Genomic DNA, 22,227 nt, shown 5'->3' with positions numbered 1-22,227 from the left:
CAAGCTAGAAATTAGAGACTGATGGCACAAGGCTAGTTTTCCCATTATGAAAGCTCCGTTGATGCGGCCCCGAAGCTACCTGAAAAGCACTGTTGTTACCGTGCTTTTACTTACAGCCGGCATGGTTCATAGAAGAAAATGAGTTTTCTCGAAAGAAACCTTGTGCTTCCAGTTCCTAGTTGGAAGCTCACCCGGCTCTGCTCTATACCAAACGTGAAAGTCAATGTGAGCACTAGCCTCGAAGTAAGGCCCTGATTATCCTGGCAAAACGGGAGGCGTGCAGCAGCTCCATGAGGCCTTCATCGCTGTTCTGCTTTAGTTTCACGGTAGTAAGCTTTCCAACATTCCTAGGGACATTGCTTAAGCAACCGTTTCGGTACCAGAACACTGCGTAGAGACAGTAAGCTCTGGTCCTGCGTGTATGCTGCGTGTCAACCTAGAAATTGGAGACTGATGGCATAAGGCTTCTTTTCCCATTATGAAAGCTCCGTTCATGCGGCCTCGAAGCTACCTGAAAAACATTGTTGTTGCCGGGGTTTTCCTCACTGCCGGCATGGTTCTGAGAAGAAAATGAGTTTTCTCCTGAGAAACCTTGGGGTTCCAGTTCCTTGTTGGAAGCTCACCCTGCTCTGCGCTATACCTAAAGTGAAAGTCAACGTGAGCCCAAGCTTCGAAGTAAGGCCCTGATTATCCTTGCAAAACGAGAGGCGTGCAGCAGCTCCATGAGGCCTTCATCGTTGTTCTGCTTTAGTTTCAAGGTAGTAAGCTTTTCAACACTCCTAGGGGCCTTGCTTCCGCACCCGTTTCTGTACCAGAACACTGCGTAGAACCAGGAAGCTCTGCTCCTGCGTGTATGCTGCGTGTCAACCTAGAAATTAGAGACTGATGGCACAAGGCTAGTTTTCCCATTATGAAAGCTCCGTTGATGCGGCCCCGAAGCTACCTGAAAAGCACTGTTGTTACCGTGCTTTTACTTACAGCCGGCATGGTTCATAGAAGAAAATGAGTTTTCTCGAAAGAAACCTTGTGCTTCCAGTTCCTAGTTGGAAGCTCACCCGGCTCTGCTCTATACCAAACGTGAAAGTCAATGTGAGCACTAGCCTCGAAGTAAGGCCCGGATTATCCTGGCAAAACGGGAGGCGTGCAGCAGCTCCATGAGGCCTTCATCGCTGTTCTGCTTTAGTTTCACGGTAGTAAGCTTTCCAACATTCCTAGGGACTTTGCTTAAGCAACCGTTTCGGTACCAGAACACTGCGTAGAGACAGTAAGCTCTGGTCCTGCGTGTATGCTGCGTGTCAACCTAGAAATTGGAGACTGATGGCATAAGGCTTCTTTTCCCATTATGAAAGCTCCGTTCATGCGGCCTCGAAGCTACCTGAAAAGCATTGTTGTTGCCGGAGTTTTCCTCACTGCCGGCATGGTTCTGAGAAGAAAATGAGTTTTCTCCTGAGAAACCTTGGGTTTCCAGTTCCTTGTTGGAAGCTCACCCTGCTCTGCGCTATACCTAAAGTGAAAGTCAACGTGAGCCCAAGCTTCGAAGTAAGGCCCTGATTATCCTTGCAAAACGAGAGGCGTGCAGCAGCTCCATGAGGCCTTCATCGTTGTTCTGCTTTAGTTTCAAGGTAGTAAGCTTTTCTACACTCCTAGGGGCCTTGCTTCAGCACCCGTTTCAGTACCAGAACACTGCGTAGAACCAGGAAGCTCTGCTCCTGCGTGTATGCTGCGTGTCAACCTAGAAATTAGAGACTGATGGCACAAGGCTAGTTTTCCCATTATGAAAGCTCCGTTGATGCGGCCCCGAAGCTACCTGAAAAGCACTGTTGTTACCGTGCTTTTACTTACAGCCGGCATGGTTCATAGAAGAAAATGAGTTTTCTCGAAAGAAACCTTGTGCTTCCAGTTCCTAGTTGGAAGCTCACCCGGCTCTGCTCTATACCAAACGTGAAAGTCAATGTGAGCACTAGCCTCGAAGTAAGGCCCTGATTATCCTGGCAAAACGGGAGGCGTGCAGCAGCTCCATGAGGCCTTCATCGCTGTTCTGCTTTAGTTTCACGGTAGTAAGCTTTCCAACATTCCTAGGGACATTGCTTAAGCAACCGTTTCGGTACCAGAACACTGCGTAGAGACAGTAAGCTCTGGTCCTGCGTGTATGCTGCGTGTCAACCTAGAAATTGGAGACTGATGGCATAAGGCTTCTTTTCCCATTATGAAAGCTCCGTTCATGCGGCCTCGAAGCTACCTGAAAAGCATTGTTGTTGCCGGGGTTTTCCTCACTGCCGGCATGGTTCTGAGAAGAAAATGAGTTTTCTCCTGAGAAACCTTGGGTTTCCAGTTCCTTGTTGGAAGCTCACCCTGCTCTGCGCTATACCTAAAGTGAAAGTCAACGTGAGCCCAAGCTTCGAAGTAAGGCCCTGATTATCCTTGCAAAACGAGAGGCGTGCAGCAGCTCCATGAGGCCTTCATCGTTGTTCTGCTTTAGTTTCAAGGTAGTAAGCTTTTCAACACTCCTAGGGGCCTTGCTTCCGCACCCGTTTCTGTACCAGAACACTGCGTAGAACCAGGAAGCTCTGCTCCTGCGTGTATGCTGCGTGTCAACCTAGAAATTAGAGACTGATGGCACAAGGCTAGTTTTCCCATTATGAAAGCTCCGTTGATGCGGCCCCGAAGCTACCTGAAAAGCACTGTTGTTACCGTGCTTTTACTTACAGCCGGCATGGTTCATAGAAGAAAATGAGTTTTCTCGAAAGAAACCTTGTGCTTCCAGTTCCTAGTTGGAAGCTCACCCTGCTCTGCTCTATACCAAACGTGAAAGTCAATGTGAGCACTAGCCTCGAAGTAAGGCCCGGATTATCCTGGCAAAACGGGAGGCGTGCAGCAGCTCCATGAGGCCTTCATCGCTGTTCTGCTTTAGTTTCACGGTAGTAAGCTTTCCAACATTCCTAGGGACTTTGCTTAAGCAACCGTTTCGGTACCAGAACACTGCGTAGAGACAGTAAGCTCTGGTCCTGCGTGTATGCTGCGTGTCAACCTAGAAATTGGAGACTGATGGCATAAGGCTTCTTTTCCCATTATGAAAGCTCCGTTCATGCGGCCTCGAAGCTACCTGAAAAGCATTGTTGTTGCCGGGGTTTTCCTCACTGCCGGCATGGTTCTGAGAAGAAAATGAGTTTTCTCCTAAAAACCTTGGGTTTCCAGTTCCTTGTTGGAAGCTCACCCTGCTCTGCGCTATACCTAAAGTGAAAGTCAACGTGAGCTCAAGCTTCAAAGTAAGGCCCTGATTATCCTTGCAAAACGAGAGGCGTGCAGCAGCTCCATGAGGCCTTCATCGTTGTTCTGCTTTAGTTTCAAGGTAGTAAGCTTTTCAACACTCCTAGGGGCCTTGCTTCAGCACCCGTTTCAGTACCAGAACACTGCGTAGAACCAGGAAGCTCTGCTCCTGCGTGTATGCTGCGTGTCAACCTAGAAATTAGAGACTGATGGCACAAGGCTAGTTTTCCCATTATGAAAGCTCCGTTGATGCGGCCCCGAAGCTACCTGAAAAGCACTGTTGTTACCGTGCTTTTACTTACAGCCGGCATGGTTCATAGAAGAAAATGAGTTTTCTCGAAAGAAACCTTGTGCTTCCAGTTCCTAGTTGGAAGCTCACCCTGCTCTGCTCTATACCAAACGTGAAAGTCAATGTGAGCACTAGCCTCGAAGTAAGGCCCGGATTATCCTGGCAAAACGGGAGGCGTGCAGCAGCTCCATGAGGCCTTCATCGCTGTTCTGCTTTAGTTTCACGGTAGTAAGCTTTCCAACATTCCTAGGGACTTTGCTTAAGCAACCGTTTCGGTACCAGAACACTGCGTAGAGACAGTAAGCTCTGGTCCTGCGTGTATGCTGCGTGTCAACCTAGAAATTGGAGACTGATGGCATAAGGCTTCTTTTCCCATTATGAAAGCTCCGTTCATGCGGCCTCGAAGCTACCTGAAAAGCATTGTTGTTGCCGGAGTTTTCCTCACTGCCGGCATGGTTCTGAGAAGAAAATGAGTTTTCTCCTGAGAAACCTTGGGTTTCCAGTTCCTTGTTGGAAGCTCACCCTGCTCTGCGCTATACCTAAAGTGAAAGTCAACGTGAGCCCAAGCTTCGAAGTAAGGCCCTGATTATCCTTGCAAAACGAGAGGCGTGCAGCAGCTCCATGAGGCCTTCATCGTTGTTCTGCTTTAGTTTCAAGGTAGTAAGCTTTTCAACACTCCTAGGGGCCTTGCTTCAGCACCCGTTTCAGTACCAGAACACTGCGTAGAACCAGGAAGCTCTGCTCCTGCGTGTATGCTGCGTGTCAACCTAGAAATTAGAGACTGATGGCACAAGGCTAGTTTTCCCATTATGAAAGCTCCGTTGATGCGGCCCCGAAGCTACCTGAAAAGCACTGTTGTTACCGTGCTTTTACTTACAGCCGGCATGGTTCATAGAAGAAAATGAGTTTTCTCGAAAGAAACCTTGTGCTTCCAGTTCCTAGTTGGAAGCTCACCCGGCTCTGCTCTATACCAAACGTGAAAGTCAATGTGAGCACTAGCCTCGAAGTAAGGCCCTGATTATCCTGGCAAAACGGGAGGCGTGCAGCAGCTCCATGAGGCCTTCATCGCTGTTCTGCTTTAGTTTCACGGTAGTAAGCTTTCCAACATTCCTAGGGACATTGCTTAAGCAACCGTTTCGGTACCAGAACACTGCGTAGAGACAGTAAGCTCTGGTCCTGCGTGTATGCTGCGTGTCAACCTAGAAATTGGAGACTGATGGCATAAGGCTTCTTTTCCCATTATGAAAGCTCCGTTCATGCGGCCTCGAAGCTACCTGAAAAGCATTGTTGTTGCCGGGGTTTTCCTCACTGCCGGCATGGTTCTGAGAAGAAAATGAGTTTTCTCCTGAGAAACCTTGGGTTTCCAGTTCCTTGTTGGAAGCTCACCCTGCTCTGCGCTATACCTAAAGTGAAAGTCAACGTGAGCCCAAGCTTCGAAGTAAGGCCCTGATTATCCTTGCAAAACGAGAGGCGTGCAGCAGCTCCATGAGGCCTTCATCGTTGTTCTGCTTTAGTTTCAAGGTAGTAAGCTTTTCAACACTCCTAGGGGCCTTGCTTCAGCACCCGTTTCAGTACCAGAACACTGCGTAGAACCAGGAAGCTCTGCTCCTGCGTGTATGCTGCGTGTCAACCTAGAAATTAGAGACTGATGGCACAAGGCTAGTTTTCCCATTATGAAAGCTCCGTTGATGCGGCCCCGAAGCTACCTGAAAAGCACTGTTGTTACCGTGCTTTTACTTACAGCCGGCATGGTTCATAGAAGAAAATGAGTTTTCTCGAAAGAAACCTTGTGCTTCCAGTTCCTAGTTGGAAGCTCACCCGGCTCTGCTCTATACCAAACGTGAAAGTCAATGTGAGCACTAGCCTCGAAGTAAGGCCCTGATTATCCTGGCAAAACGGGAGGCGTGCAGCAGCTCCATGAGGCCTTCATCGCTGTTCTGCTTTAGTTTCACGGTAGTAAGCTTTCCAACATTCCTAGGGACATTGCTTAAGCAACCGTTTCGGTACCAGAACACTGCGTAGAGACAGTAAGCTCTGGTCCTGCGTGTATGCTGCGTGTCAACCTAGAAATTGGAGACTGATGGCATAAGGCTTCTTTTCCCATTATGAAAGCTCCGTTCATGCGGCCTCGAAGCTACCTGAAAAACATTGTTGTTGCCGGGGTTTTCCTCACTGCCGGCATGGTTCTGAGAAGAAAATGAGTTTTCTCCTGAGAAACCTTGGGGTTCCAGTTCCTTGTTGGAAGCTCACCCTGCTCTGCGCTATACCTAAAGTGAAAGTCAACGTGAGCCCAAGCTTCGAAGTAAGGCCCTGATTATCCTTGCAAAACGAGAGGCGTGCAGCAGCTCCATGAGGCCTTCATCGTTGTTCTGCTTTAGTTTCAAGGTAGTAAGCTTTTCAACACTCCTAGGGGCCTTGCTTCCGCACCCGTTTCTGTACCAGAACACTGCGTAGAACCAGGAAGCTCTGCTCCTGCGTGTATGCTGCGTGTCAACCTAGAAATTAGAGACTGATGGCACAAGGCTAGTTTTCCCATTATGAAAGCTCCGTTGATGCGGCCCCGAAGCTACCTGAAAAGCACTGTTGTTACCGTGCTTTTACTTACAGCCGGCATGGTTCATAGAAGAAAATGAGTTTTCTCGAAAGAAACCTTGTGCTTCCAGTTCCTAGTTGGAAGCTCACCCTGCTCTGCTCTATACCAAACGTGAAAGTCAATGTGAGCACTAGCCTCGAAGTAAGGCCCGGATTATCCTGGCAAAACGGGAGGCGTGCAGCAGCTCCATGAGGCCTTCATCGCTGTTCTGCTTTAGTTTCACGGTAGTAAGCTTTCCAACATTCCTAGGGACTTTGCTTAAGCAACCGTTTCGGTACCAGAACACTGCGTAGAGACAGTAAGCTCTGGTCCTGCGTGTATGCTGCGTGTCAACCTAGAAATTGGAGACTGATGGCATAAGGCTTCTTTTCCCATTATGAAAGCTCCGTTCATGCGGCCTCGAAGCTACCTGAAAAGCATTGTTGTTGCCGGGGTTTTCCTCACTGCCGGCATGGTTCTGAGAAGAAAATGAGTTTTCTCCTGAGAAACCTTGGGTTTCCAGTTCCTTGTTGGAAGCTCACCCTGCTCTGCGCTATACCTAAAGTGAAAGTCAACGTGAGCCCAAGCTTCGAAGTAAGGCCCTGATTATCCTTGCAAAACGAGAGGCGTGCAGCAGCTCCATGAGGCCTTCATCGTTGTTCTGCTTTAGTTTCAAGGTAGTAAGCTTTTCAACACTCCTAGGGGCCTTGCTTCAGCACCCGTTTCAGTACCAGAACACTGCGTAGAACCAGGAAGCTCTGCTCCTGCGTGTATGCTGCGTGTCAACCTAGAAATTAGAGACTGATGGCACAAGGCTAGTTTTCCCATTATGAAAGCTCCGTTGATGCGGCCCCGAAGCTACCTGAAAAGCACTGTTGTTACCGTGCTTTTACTTACAGCCGGCATGGTTCATAGAAGAAAATGAGTTTTCTCGAAAGAAACCTTGTGCTTCCAGTTCCTAGTTGGAAGCTCACCCGGCTCTGCTCTATACCAAACGTGAAAGTCAATGTGAGCACTAGCCTCGAAGTAAGGCCCTGATTATCCTGGCAAAACGGGAGGCGTGCAGCAGCTCCATGAGGCCTTCATCGCTGTTCTGCTTTAGTTTCACGGTAGTAAGCTTTCCAACATTCCTAGGGACATTGCTTAAGCAACCGTTTCGGTACCAGAACACTGCGTAGAGACAGTAAGCTCTGGTCCTGCGTGTATGCTGCGTGTCAACCTAGAAATTGGAGACTGATGGCATAAGGCTTCTTTTCCCATTATGAAAGCTCCGTTCATGCGGCCTCGAAGCTACCTGAAAAGCATTGTTGTTGCCGGGGTTTTCCTCACTGCCGGCATGGTTCTGAGAAGAAAATGAGTTTTCTCCTGAGAAACCTTGGGTTTCCAGTTCCTTGTTGGAAGCTCACCCTGCTCTGCGCTATACCTAAAGTGAAAGTCAACGTGAGCCCAAGCTTCGAAGTAAGGCCCTGATTATCCTTGCAAAACGAGAGGCGTGCAGCAGCTCCATGAGGCCTTCATCGTTGTTCTGCTTTAGTTTCAAGGTAGTAAGCTTTTCAACACTCCTAGGGGCCTTGCTTCCGCACCCGTTTCTGTACCAGAACACTGCGTAGAACCAGGAAGCTCTGCTCCTGCGTGTATGCTGCGTGTCAACCTAGAAATTAGAGACTGATGGCACAAGGCTAGTTTTCCCATTATGAAAGCTCCGTTGATGCGGCCCCGAAGCTACCTGAAAAGCACTGTTGTTACCGTGCTTTTACTTACAGCCGGCATGGTTCATAGAAGAAAATGAGTTTTCTCGAAAGAAACCTTGTGCTTCCAGTTCCTAGTTGGAAGCTCACCCTGCTCTGCTCTATACCAAACGTGAAAGTCAATGTGAGCACTAGCCTCGAAGTAAGGCCCGGATTATCCTGGCAAAACGGGAGGCGTGCAGCAGCTCCATGAGGCCTTCATCGCTGTTCTGCTTTAGTTTCACGGTAGTAAGCTTTCCAACATTCCTAGGGACTTTGCTTAAGCAACCGTTTCGGTACCAGAACACTGCGTAGAGACAGTAAGCTCTGGTCCTGCGTGTATGCTGCGTGTCAACCTAGAAATTGGAGACTGATGGCATAAGGCTTCTTTTCCCATTATGAAAGCTCCGTTCATGCGGCCTCGAAGCTACCTGAAAAGCATTGTTGTTGCCGGGGTTTTCCTCACTGCCGGCATGGTTCTGAGAAGAAAATGAGTTTTCTCCTAAAAACCTTGGGTTTCCAGTTCCTTGTTGGAAGCTCACCCTGCTCTGCGCTATACCTAAAGTGAAAGTCAACGTGAGCTCAAGCTTCAAAGTAAGGCCCTGATTATCCTTGCAAAACGAGAGGCGTGCAGCAGCTCCATGAGGCCTTCATCGTTGTTCTGCTTTAGTTTCAAGGTAGTAAGCTTTTCAACACTCCTAGGGGCCTTGCTTCAGCACCCGTTTCAGTACCAGAACACTGCGTAGAACCAGGAAGCTCTGCTCCTGCGTGTATGCTGCGTGTCAACCTAGAAATTAGAGACTGATGGCACAAGGCTAGTTTTCCCATTATGAAAGCTCCGTTGATGCGGCCCCGAAGCTACCTGAAAAGCACTGTTGTTACCGTGCTTTTACTTACAGCCGGCATGGTTCATAGAAGAAAATGAGTTTTCTCGAAAGAAACCTTGTGCTTCCAGTTCCTAGTTGGAAGCTCACCCGGCTCTGCTCTATACCAAACGTGAAAGTCAATGTGAGCACTAGCCTCGAAGTAAGGCCCTGATTATCCTGGCAAAACGGGAGGCGTGCAGCAGCTCCATGAGGCCTTCATCGCTGTTCTGCTTTAGTTTCACGGTAGTAAGCTTTCCAACATTCCTAGGGACTTTGCTTAAGCAACCGTTTCGGTACCAGAACACTGCGTAGAGACAGTAAGCTCTGGTCCTGCGTGTATGCTGCGTGTCAACCTAGAAATTGGAGACTGATGGCATAAGGCTTCTTTTCCCATTATGAAAGCTCCGTTCATGCGGCCTCGAAGCTACCTGAAAAGCATTGTTGTGCCGGGGTTTTCCTCACTGCCGGCATGGTTCTGAGAAGAAAATGAGTTTTCTCCTAAGAAACCTGGGGTTTCCAGTTCCTTGTTGGAAGCTCACCCTGCTCTGCGCTATACCTAAAGTGAAAGTCAACGTGAGCTCAAGCTTCAAAGTAAGGCCCTGATTATCCTTGCAAAACGAGAGGCGTGCAGCAGCTCCATGAGGCCTTCATCGTTGTTCTGCTTTAGTTTCAAGGTAGTAAGCTTTTCAACACTCCTAGGGGCCTTGCTTCAGCACCCGTTTCTGTACCAGAACACTGCGTAGAACCAGGAAGCTCTGCTCCTGCGTGTATGCTGCGTGTCAACCTAGAAATTAGAGACTGATGGCACAAGGCTAGTTTTCCCATTATGAAAGCTCCGTTGATGCGGCCCCGAAGCTACCTGAAAAGCACTGTTGTTACCGTGCTTTTACTTACAGCCGGCATGGTTCATAGAAGAAAATGAGTTTTCTCGAAAGAAACCTTGTGCTTCCAGTTCCTAGTTGGAAGCTCACCCGGCTCTGCTCTATACCAAACGTGAAAGTCAATGTGAGCACTAGCCTCGAAGTAAGGCCCTGATTATCCTGGCAAAACGGGAGGCGTGCAGCAGCTCCATGAGGCCTTCATCGCTGTTCTGCTTTAGTTTCACGGTAGTAAGCTTTCCAACATTCCTAGGGACTTTGCTTAAGCAACCGTTTCGGTACCAGAACACTGCGTAGAGACAGTAAGCTCTGGTCCTGCGTGTATGCTGCGTGTCAACCTAGAAATTGGAGACTGATGGCATAAGGCTTCTTTTCCCATTATGAAAGCTCCGTTCATGCGGCCTCGAAGCTACCTGAAAAGCATTGTTGTGCCGGGGTTTTCCTCACTGCCGGCATGGTTCTGAGAAGAAAATGAGTTTTCTCCTAAGAAACCTGGGGTTTCCAGTTCCTTGTTGGAAGCTCACCCTGCTCTGCGCTATACCTAAAATGAAAGTCAACGTGAGCCCAAGCTTCGAAGTAAGGCCCTGATTATCCTTGCAAAACGAGAGGCGTGCAGCAGCTCCATGAGGCCTTCATCGCTGTTCTGCTTTAGTTTCAAGGTAGTAAGCTTTTCAACACTCCTAGGGGCCTTGCTTCCGCACCCGTTTCTGTACCAGAACACTGCGTAGAGCCAGGAAGCTCTGCTCCTGCGTGTATGCTGCGTGTCAACCTAGAAATTAGAGACTGATGGCATAAGGCTTCTTTTCCCATTATGAAAGCTCCGTTGATGCGGCCCCGAAGCTACCTGAAAAGCACTGTTGTTACCGTGCTTTTACTTACAGCCGGCATGGCACATAGAAGAAAATGAGTTTTCTCCTAAAAACCTTGGGTTTCCAGTTCCTTGTTGGAAGCTCACCGTGCTCTGCGCTATACCTAAAGTGAAAGTCAACGTGAGCCCAAGCTTCGAAGTAAGGCCCTGATTATCCTTGCAAAACGAGAGGCGTGCAGCAGCTCCATGAGGCCTTCATCATTGTTCTGCTTTAGTTTCAAGGTAGTAAGCTTTTCAACACTCCTAGGGGCCTTGCTTCAGCACCCGTTTCTGTACCAGAACACTGCGTAGAACCAGGAAGCTCTGCTCCTGCGTGTATGCTGCGTGTCAACCTAGAAATTAGAGACTGATGGCACAAGGCTAGTTTTCCCATTATGAAAGCTCCGTTGATGCGGCCCCGAAGCTACCTGAAAAGCACTGTTGTTACCGTGCTTTTACTTACAGCCGGCATGGTTCATAGAAGAAAATGAGTTTTCTCGAAAGAAACCTTGTGCTTCCAGTTCCTAGTTGGAAGCTCACCCGGCTCTGCTCTATACCAAACGTGAAAGTCAATGTGAGCACTAGCCTCGAAGTAAGGCCCTGATTATCCTGGCAAAACGGGAGGCGTGCAGCAGCTCCATGAGGCCTTCATCGCTGTTCTGCTTTAGTTTCACGGTAGTAAGCTTTCCAACATTCCTAGGGACTTTGCTTAAGCAACCGTTTCGGTACCAGAACACTGCGTAGAGACAGTAAGCTCTGGTCCTGCGTGTATGCTGCGTGTCAACCTAGAAATTGGAGACTGATGGCATAAGGCTTCTTTTCCCATTATGAAAGCTCCGTTCATGCGGCCTCGAAGCTACCTGAAAAGCATTGTTGTGCCGGGGTTTTCCTCACTGCCGGCATGGTTCTGAGAAGAAAATGAGTTTTCTCCTAAGAAACCTGGGGTTTCCAGTTCCTTGTTGGAAGCTCACCCTGCTCTGCGCTATACCTAAAATGAAAGTCAACGTGAGCCCAAGCTTCGAAGTAAGGCCCTGATTATCCTTGCAAAACGAGAGGCGTGCAGCAGCTCCATGAGGCCTTCATCGCTGTTCTGCTTTAGTTTCAAGGTAGTAAGCTTTTCAACACTCCTAGGGGCCTTGCTTCAGCACCCGTTTCAGTCAGAACACTGCGTAGAACCAGGAAGCTCTGCTCCTGCGTGTATGCTGCGTGTCAACCTAGAAATTAGAGACTGATGGCACAAGGCTTGTTTTCCCATTTTGAAAGCTCCATTCATGCGGCCCCGAAGCTACCTGAAAAGCACTGTTGTTACCGTGCTTTTACTTACAGCCGGCATGGCACATAGAAGAAAATGAGTTTTCTCGAAAGAAACCTTGTGCTTCCAGTTCCTAGTTGAAAGCTCACCCTGCTCTGCTCTATACCTAAAGTGAAAGTCAACGTGAGCCCAAGCTTCGAAGTAAGGCCCTGATTATCCTTGCAAAACGAGAGGCGTGCAGCAGCTCCATGAGGCCTTCATCGTTGTTCTGCTTTAGTTTCAAGGTAGTAAGCTTTTCAACACTCCTAGGGGCCTTGCTTCAGCACCCGTTTCAGTACCAGAACACTGCGTAGAACCAGGAAGCTCTGCTCCTGCGTGTATGCTGCGTGTAAACCTAGAAATTAGAGACTGATGGCACAAGGCTAGTTTTCCCATTATGAAAGCTCCGTTGATGCGGCCCCGAAGCTACCTGAAAAGCACTGTTGTTACCGTGCTTTTACTTACAGCCGGCATGGTTCATAGAAGAAAATGAGTTTTCTCGAAGGAAACCTTGTTCTTCCAGTTCCTAGTTGGAAGCTCACCCTGCTCTGCTCTATACCAAACGTGAAAGTCAATGTGAGCACTAGCCTCGAAGTAAGGCCCTGATTATCCTGGCAAAACGGGAGGCGTGCAGCAGCTCCATGAGGCCTTCATCGCTGTTCTGCTTTAGTTTCACGGTAGTAAGCTTTCCAACATTCCTAGGGACTTTGCTTAAGCAACCGTTTCGGTACCAGAACACTGCGTAGAGACAGTAAGCTCTGGTCCTGCGTGTATGCTGCGTGTCAACCTAGAAATTGGAGACTGATGGCATAAGGCTTCTTTTCCCATTATGAAAGCTCCGTTCATGCGGCCTCGAAGCTACCTGAAAAGCATTGTTGTTGCCGGGGTTTTCCTCACTGCCGGCATGGTTCTGAGAAGAAAATGAGTTTTCTCCTAAAAACCTTGGGTTTCCAGTTCCTTGTTGGAAGCTCACCCTGCTCTGCGCTATACCTAAAGTGAAAGTCAACGTGAGCTCAAGCTTCAAAGTAAGGCCCTGATTATCCTTGCAAAACGAGAGGCGTGCAGCAGCTCCATGAGGCCTTCATCGTTGTTCTGCTTTAGTTTCAAGGTAGTAAGCTTTTCAACACTCCTAGGGGCCTTGCTTCAGCACCCGTTTCTGTACCAGAACACTGCGTAGAACCAGGAAGCTCTGCTCCTGCGTGTATGCTGCGTGTCAACCTAGAAATTAGAGACTGATGGCACAAGGCTTCTTTTCCCATTATGAAAGCTCCGTTCATGCGGCCTCGAAGCTACCTGAAAAGCATTGTTGTGCCGGGGTTTTCCTCACTGCCGGCATGGTTCTGAGAAGAAAATGAGTTTTCTCCTAAGAAACCTGGGGTTTCCAGTTCCTTGTTGGAAGCTCACCCTGCTCTGCGCTATACCTAAAATGAAAGTCAACGTGAGCCCAAGCTTCGAAGTAAGGCCCTGATTATCCTTGCAAAACGAGAGGCGTGCAGCAGCTCCATGAGGCCTTCATCGCTGTTCTGCTTTAGTTTCAAGGTAGTAAGCTTTTCAACACTCCTAGGGGCCTTGCTTCAGCACCCGTTTCAGTCAGAACACTGCGTAGAACCAGGAAGCTCTGCTCCTGCGTGTATGCTGCGTGTCAACCTACAAATTAGAGACTGATGGCACAAGGCTTGTTTTCCCATTTTGAAAGCTCCATTCATGCGGCCCCGAAGCTACCTGAAAAGCACTGTTGTTACCGTGCTTTTACTTACAGCCGGCATGGCACATAGAAGAAAATGAGTTTTCTCGAAAGAAACCTTGTGCTTCCAGTTCCTAGTTGAAAGCTCACCCTGCTCTGCTCTATACCTAAAGTGAAAGTCAACGTGAGCCCAAGCTTCGAAGTAAGGCCCTGATTATCCTTGCAAAACGAGAGGCGTGCAGCAGCTCCATGAGGCCTTCATCGTTGTTCTGCTTTAGTTTCAAGGTAGTAAGCTTTTCAACACTCCTAGGGGCCTTGCTTCAGCACCCGTTTCAGTACCAGAACACTGCGTAGAACCCGGAAGCTCTGCTCCTGCGTGTATGCTGCGTGTCAACCTAGAAATTAGAGACTGATGGCACAAGGCTAGTTTTCCCATTATGAAAGCTCCGTTGATGCGGCCCCGAAGCTACCTGAAAAGCACTGTTGTTACCGTGCTTTTACTTACAGCCGGCATGGTTCATAGAAGAAAATGAGTTTTCTCGAAGGAAACCTTGTTCTTCCAGTTCCTAGTTGGAAGCTCACCCTGCTCTGCTCTATACCAAACGTGAAAGTCAATGTGAGCACTAGCCTCGAAGTAAGGCCCTGATTATGCTGGCAAAACGGGAGGCGTGCAGCAGCTCCATGAGGCCTTCATCGCTGTTCTGCTTTAGTTTCACGGTAGTAAGCTTTCCAACATTCCTAGGGACTTTGCTTAAGCAACCGTTTCGGTACCAGAACACTGCGTAGAGACAGTAAGCTCTGGTCCTGCGTGTATGCTGCGTGTCAACCTAGAAATTGGAGACTGATGGCATAAGGCTTCTTTTCCCATTATGAAAGCTCCGTTCATGCGGCCTCGAAGCTACCTGAAAAGCATTGTTGTTGCCGGGGTTTTCCTCACTGCCGGCATGGTTCTGAGAAGAAAATGAGTTTTCTCCTAAAAACCTTGGGTTTCCAGTTCCTTGTTGGAAGCTCACCCTGCTCTGCGCTATACCTAAAGTGAAAGTCAACGTGAGCTCAAGCTTCAAAGTAAGGCCCTGATTATCCTTGCAAAACGAGAGGCGTGCAGCAGCTCCATGAGGCCTTCATCGTTGTTCTGCTTTAGTTTCAAGGTAGTAAGCTTTTCAACACTCCTAGGGGCCTTGCTTCCGCACCCGTTTCTGTACCAGAACACTGCGTAGAACCAGGACGCTCTGCTCCTGCGTGTATGCTGCGTGTCAACCTAGAAATTAGAGACTGATGGCACAAGGCTAGTTTTCCCATTATGAAAGCTCCGTTGATGCGGCCCCGAAGCTACCTGAAAAGCACTGTTGTTACCGTGCTTTTACTTACAGCCGGCATGGTTCATAGAAGAAAATGAGTTTTCTCGAAAGAAACCTTGTGCTTCCAGTTCCTAGTTGGAAGCTCACCCTGCTCTGCTCTATACCAAACGTGAAAGTCAATGTGAGCACTAGCCTCGAAGTAAGGCCCTGATTATCCTGGCAAAACGGGAGGCGTGCAGCAGCTCCATGAGGCCTTCATCGCTGTTCTGCTTTAGTTTCACGGTAGTAAGCTTTCCAACATTCCTAGGGACTTTGCTTAAGCAACCGTTTCGGTACCAGAACACTGCGTAGAGACAGTAAGCTCTGGTCCTGCGTGTATGCTGCGTGTCAACCTAGAAATTGGAGACTGATGGCATAAGGCTTCTTTTCCCATTATGAAAGCTCCGTTCATGCGGCCTCGAAGCTACCTGAAAAGCATTGTTGTTGCCGGGGTTTTCCTCACTGCCGGCATGGTTCTGAGAAGAAAATGAGTTTTCTCCTAAAAACCTTGGGTTTCCAGTTCCTTGTTGGAAGCTCACCCTGCTCTGCGCTATACCTAAAGTGAAAGTCAACGTGAGCTCAAGCTTCAAAGTAAGGCCCTGATTATCCTTGCAAAACGAGAGGCGTGCAGCAGCTCCATGAGGCCTTCATCGTTGTTCTGCTTTAGTTTCAAGGTAGTAAGCTTTTCAACACTCCTAGGGGCCTTGCTTCAGCACCCGTTTCTGTACCAGAACACTGCGTAGAACCAGGAAGCTCTGCTCCTGCGTGTATGCTGCGTGTCAACCTAGAAATTAGAGACTGATGGCACAAGGCTTCTTTTCCCATTATGAAAGCTCCGTTCATGCGGCCTCGAAGCTACCTGAAAAGCATTGTTGTGCCGGGGTTTTCCTCACTGCCGGCATGGTTCTGAGAAGAAAATGAGTTTTCTCCTAAGAAACCTGGGGTTTCCAGTTCCTTGTTGGAAGCTCACCCTGCTCTGCGCTATACCTAAAATGAAAGTCAACGTGAGCCCAAGCTTCGAAGTAAGGCCCTGATTATCCTTGCAAAACGAGAGGCGTGCAGCAGCTCCATGAGGCCTTCATCGCTGTTCTGCTTTAGTTTCAAGGTAGTAAGCTTTTCAACACTCCTAGGGGCCTTGCTTCAGCACCCGTTTCAGTCAGAACACTGCGTAGAACCAGGAAGCTCTGCTCCTGCGTGTATGCTGCGTGTCAACCTACAAATTAGAGACTGATGGCACAAGGCTTGTTTTCCCATTTTGAAAGCTCCATTCATGCGGCCCCGAAGCTACCTGAAAAGCACTGTTGTTACCGTGCTTTTACTTACAGCCGGCATGGCACATAGAAGAAAATGAGTTTTCTCGAAAGAAACCTTGTGCTTCCAGTTCCTAGTTGAAAGCTCACCCTGCTCTGCTCTATACCTAAAGTGAAAGTCAACGTGAGCCCAAGCTTCGAAGTAAGGCCCTGATTATCCTTGCAAAACGAGAGGCGTGCAGCAGCTCCATGAGGCCTTCATCGTTGTTCTGCTTTAGTTTCAAGGTAGTAAGCTTTTCAACACTCCTAGGGGCCTTGCTTCAGCACCCGTTTCAGTACCAGAACACTGCGTAGAACCCGGAAGCTCTGCTCCTGCGTGTATGCTGCGTGTCAACCTAGAAATTAGAGACTGATGGCACAAGGCTAGTTTTCCCATTATGAAAGCTCCGTTGATGCGGCCCCGAAGCTACCTGAAAAGCACTGTTGTTACCGTGCTTTTACTTACAGCCGGCATGGTTCATAGAAGAAAATGAGTTTTCTCGAAGGAAACCTTGTTCTTCCAGTTCCTAGTTGGAAGCTCACCCTGCTCTGCTCTATACCAAACGTGAAAGTCAATGTGAGCACTAGCCTCGAAGTAAGGCCCTGATTATCCTGGCAAAACGGGAGGCGTGCAGCAGCTCCATGAGGCCTTCATCGCTGTTCTGCTTTAGTTTCACGGTAGTAAGCTTTCCAACATTCCTAGGGACTTTGCTTAAGCAACCGTTTCGGTACCAGAACACTGCGTAGAGACAGTAAGCTCTGGTCCTGCGTGTATGCTGCGTGTCAACCTAGAAATTGGAGACTGATGGCATAAGGCTTCTTTTCCCATTATGAAAGCTCCGTTCATGCGGCCTCGAAGCTACCTGAAAAGCATTGTTGTTGCCGGGGTTTTCCTCACTGCCGGCATGGTTCTGAGAAGAAAATGAGTTTTCTCCTAAAAACCTTGGGTTTCCAGTTCCTTGTTGGAAGCTCACCCTGCTCTGCGCTATACCTAAAGTGAAAGTCAACGTGAGCTCAAGCTTCAAAGTAAGGCCCTGATTATCCTTGCAAAACGAGAGGCGTGCAGCAGCTCCATGAGGCCTTCATCGTTGTTCTGCTTTAGTTTCAAGGTAGTAAGCTTTTCAACACTCCTAGGGGCCTTGCTTCCGCACCCGTTTCTGTACCAGAACACTGCGTAGAACCAGGACGCTCTGCTCCTGCGTGTATGCTGCGTGTCAACCTAGAAATTAGAGACTGATGGCACAAGGCTAGTTTTCCCATTATGAAAGCTCCGTTGATGCGGCCCCGAAGCTACCTGAAAAGCACTGTTGTTACCGTGCTTTTACTTACAGCCGGCATGGTTCATAGAAGAAAATGAGTTTTCTCGAAAGAAACCTTGTGCTTCCAGTTCCTAGTTGGAAGCTCACCCTGCTCTGCTCTATACCAAACGTGAAAGTCAATGTGAGCACTAGCCTCGAAGTAAGGCCCGGATTATCCTGGCAAAACGGGAGGCGTGCAGCAGCTCCATGAGGCCTTCATCGCTGTTCTGCTTTAGTTTCACGGTAGTAAGCTTTCCAACATTCCTAGGGACTTTGCTTAAGCAACCGTTTCGGTACCAGAACACTGCGTAGAGACAGTAAGCTCTGGTCCTGCGTGTATGCTGCGTGTCAACCTAGAAATTGGAGACTGATGGCATAAGGCTTCTTTTCCCATTATGAAAGCTCCGTTCATGCGGCCTCGAAGCTACCTGAAAAGCATTGTTGTTGCCGGGGTTTTCCTCACTGCCGGCATGGTTCTGAGAAGAAAATGAGTTTTCTCCTGAGAAACCTTGGGTTTCCAGTTCCTTGTTGGAAGCTCACCCTGCTCTGCGCTATACCTAAAGTGAAAGTCAACGTGAGCCCAAGCTTCGAAGTAAGGCCCTGATTATCCTTGCAAAACGAGAGGCGTGCAGCAGCTCCATGAGGCCTTCATCGTTGTTCTGCTTTAGTTTCAAGGTAGTAAGCTTTTCAACACTCCTAGGGGCCTTGCTTCAGCACCCGTTTCAGTACCAGAACACTGCGTAGAGCCAGGAAGCTCTGCTCCTGCGTGTATGCTGCGTGTCAACCTAGAAATTAGAGACTGATGGCACAAGGCTAGTTTTCCCATTATGAAAGCTCCGTTGATGCGGCCCCGAAGCTACCTGAAAAGCACTGTTGTTACCGTGCTTTTACTTACAGCCGGCATGGTTCATAGAAGAAAATGAGTTTTCTCGAAAGAAACCTTGTGCTTCCAGTTCCTAGTTGGAAGCTCACCCGGCTCTGCTCTATACCAAACGTGAAAGTCAATGTGAGCACTAGCCTCGAAGTAAGGCCCTGATTATCCTGGCAAAACGGGAGGCGTGCAGCAGCTCCATGAGGCCTTCATCGCTGTTCTGCTTTAGTTTCACGGTAGTAAGCTTTCCAACATTCCTAGGGACATTGCTTAAGCAACCGTTTCGGTACCAGAACACTGCGTAGAGACAGTAAGCTCTGGTCCTGCGTGTATGCTGCGTGTCAACCTAGAAATTGGAGACTGATGGCATAAGGCTTCTTTTCCCATTATGAAAGATCCGTTCATGCGGCCTCGAAGCTACCTGAAAAGCATTGTTGTTGCCGGGGTTTTCCTCACTGCCGGCATGGTTCTGAGAAGAAAATGAGTTTTCTCCTGAGAAACCTTGGGGTTCCAGTTCCTTGTTGGAAGCTCACCCTGCTCTGCGCTATACCTAAAGTGAAAGTCAACGTGAGCCCAAGCTTCGAAGTAAGGCCCTGATTATCCTTGCAAAACGAGAGGCGTGCAGCAGCTCCATGAGGCCTTCATCGTTGTTCTGCTTTAGTTTCAAGGTAGTAAGCTTTTCAACACTCCTAGGGGCCTTGCTTCCGCACCCGTTTCTGTACCAGAACACTGCGTAGAACCAGGAAGCTCTGCTCCTGCGTGTATGCTGCGTGTCAACCTAGAAATTAGAGACTGATGGCACAAGGCTAGTTTTCCCATTATGAAAGCTCCGTTGATGCGGCCCCGAAGCTACCTGAAAAGCACTGTTGTTACCGTGCTTTTACTTACAGCCGGCATGGTTCATAGAAGAAAATGAGTTTTCTCGAAAGAAACCTTGTGCTTCCAGTTCCTAGTTGGAAGCTCACCCTGCTCTGCTCTATACCAAACGTGAAAGTCAATGTGAGCACTAGCCTCGAAGTAAGGCCCGGATTATCCTGGCAAAACGGGAGGCGTGCAGCAGCTCCATGAGGCCTTCATCGCTGTTCTGCTTTAGTTTCACGGTAGTAAGCTTTCCAACATTCCTAGGGACTTTGCTTAAGCAACCGTTTCGGTACCAGAACACTGCGTAGAGACAGTAAGCTCTGGTCCTGCGTGTATGCTGCGTGTCAACCTAGAAATTGGAGACTGATGGCATAAGGCTTCTTTTCCCATTATGAAAGCTCCGTTCATGCGGCCTCGAAGCTACCTGAAAAGCATTGTTGTTGCCGGGGTTTTTCTCACTGCCGGCATGGTTCTGAGAAGAAAATGAGTATTCTCCTAAAAACCTTGGGTTTCCAGTTCCTTGTTGGAAGCTCACCCTGCTCTGCGCTATACCTAAAGTGAAAGTCAACGTGAGCTCAAGCTTCAAAGTAAGGCCCTGATTATCCTTGCAAAACGAGAGGCGTGCAGCAGCTCCATGAGGCCTTCATCGTTGTTCTGCTTTAGTTTCAAGGTAGTAAGCTTTTCAACACTCCTAGGGGCCTTGCTTCAGCACCCGTTTCTGTACCAGAACACTGCGTAGAACCAGGAAGCTCTGCTCCTGCGTGTATGCTGCGTGTCAACCTAGAAATTAGAGACTGATGGCACAAGGCTAGTTTTCCCATTATGAAAGCTCCGTTGATGCGGCCCCGAAGCTACCTGAAAAGCACTGTTGTTACCGTGCTTTTACTTACAGCCGGCATGGTTCATAGAAGAAAATGAGTTTTCTCGAAAGAAACCTTGTGCTTCCAGTTCCTAGTTGGAAGCTCACCCGGCTCTGCTCTATACCAAACGTGAAAGTCAATGTGAGCACTAGCCTCGAAGTAAGGCCCTGATTATCCTGGCAAAACGGGAGGCGTGCAGCAGCTCCATGAGGCCTTCATCGCTGTTCTGCTTTAGTTTCACGGTAGTAAGCTTTCCAACATTCCTAGGGACTTTGCTTAAGCAACCGTTTCGGTACCAGAACACTGCGTAGAGACAGTAAGCTCTGGTCCTGCGTGTATGCTGCGTGTCAACCTAGAAATTGGAGACTGATGGCATAAGGCTTCTTTTCCCATTATGAAAGCTCCGTTCATGCGGCCTCGAAGCTACCTGAAAAGCATTGTTGTTGCCGGGGTTTTCCTCACTGCCGGCATGGTTCTGAGAAGAAAATGAGTTTTCTCCTGAGAAACCTTCGGTTTCCAGTTCCTTGTTGGAAGCTCACCCTGCTCTGCGCTATACCTAAAGTGAAAGTGAACGTGAGCCCAAGCTTCGAAGTAAGGCCCTGATTATCCTTGCAAAACGAGAGGCGTGCAGCAGCTCCATGAGGCCTTCATCGTTGTTCTGCTTTAGTTTCAAGGTAGTAAGCTTTTCAACACTCCTAGGGGCCTTGCTTCAGCACCCGTTTCAGTACCAGAACACTGCGTAGAACCAGGAAGCTCTGCTCCTGCGTGTATGCTGCGTGTCAACCTAGAAATTAGAGACTGATGGCACAAGGCTAGTTTTCCCATTATGAAAGCTCCGTTGATGCGGCCCCGAAGCTACCTGAAAAGCACTGTTGTTACCGTGCTTTTACTTACAGCCGGCATGGTTCATAGAAGAAAATGAGTTTTCTCGAAAGAAACCTTGTGCTTCCAGTTCCTAGTTGGAAGCTCACCCGGCTCTGCTCTATACCAAACGTGAAAGTCAATGTGAGCACTAGCCTCGAAGTAAGGCCCTGATTATCCTGGCAAAACGGGAGGCGTGCAGCAGCTCCATGAGGCCTTCATCGCTGTTCTGCTTTAGTTTCACGGTAGTAAGCTTTCCAACATTCCTAGGGACATTGCTTAAGCAACCGTTTCGGTACCAGAACACTGCGTAGAGACAGTAAGCTCTGGTCCTGCGTGTATGCTGCGTGTCAACCTAGAAATTGGAGACTGATGGCATAAGGCTTCTTTTCCCATTATGAAAGCTCCGTTCATGCGGCCTCGAAGCTACCTGAAAAGCATTGTTGTTGCCGGGGTTTTCCTCACTGCCGGCATGGTTCTGAGAAGAAAATGAGTTTTCTCCTGAGAAACCTTGGGTTTCCAGTTCCTTGTTGGAAGCTCACCCTGCTCTGCGCTATACCTAAAGTGAAAGTCAACGTGAGCTCAAGCTTCAAAGTAAGGCCCTGATTATCCTTGCAAAACGAGAGGCGTGCAGCTGCTCCATGAGGCCTTCATCGTTGTTCTGCTTTAGTTTCAAGGTAGTAAGCTTTTCAACACTCCTAGGGGCCTTGCTTCAGCACCCGTTTCAGTACCAGAACACTGCGTAGAACCAGGAAGCTCTGCTCCTGCGTGTATGCTGCGTGTCAACCTAGAAATTAGAGACTGATGGCACAAGGCTTGTTTTCCCATTTTGAAAGCTCCATTCATGCGGCCCCGAAGCTACCTGAAAAGCACTGTTGTTACCGTGCTTTTACTTACAGCCGGCATGGCACATAGAAGAAAATGAGTTTTCTCGAAAGAAACCTTGTGCTTCCAGTTCCTAGTTGAAAGCTCACCCTGCTCTGCTCTATACCTAAAGTGAAAGTCAACGTGAGCCCAAGCTTCGAAGTAAGGCCCTGATTGTCCTTGCAAAACGAGAGGCGTGCAGCAGCTCCATGAGGCCTTCATCGTTGTTCTGCTTTAGTTTCAAGGTAGTAAGCTTTTCAACACTCCTAGGGGCCTTGCTTCAGCACCCGTTTCAGTACCAGAACACTGCGTAGAACCAGGAAGCTCTGCTCCTGCGTGTATGCTGCGTGTCAACCTAGAAATTAGAGACTGATGGCACAAGGCTAGTTTTCCCATTATGAAAGCTCCGTTGATGCGGCCCCGAAGCTACCTGAAAAGCACTGTTGTTACCGTGCTTTTACTTACAGCCGGCATGGTTCATAGAAGAAAATGAGTTTTCTCGAAAGAAACCTTGTTCTTCCAGTTCCTAGTTGGAAGCTCACCCTGCTCTGCTCTATACCAAACG

This window comes from Eubalaena glacialis, chromosome 6 (assembly GCF_028564815.1).
Source record: "Eubalaena glacialis isolate mEubGla1 chromosome 6, mEubGla1.1.hap2.+ XY, whole genome shotgun sequence".
NCBI classification, from domain to species: Eukaryota; Metazoa; Chordata; class Mammalia; order Artiodactyla; family Balaenidae; genus Eubalaena; species Eubalaena glacialis.
This window is presented reverse-complemented; position numbering follows the sequence as displayed.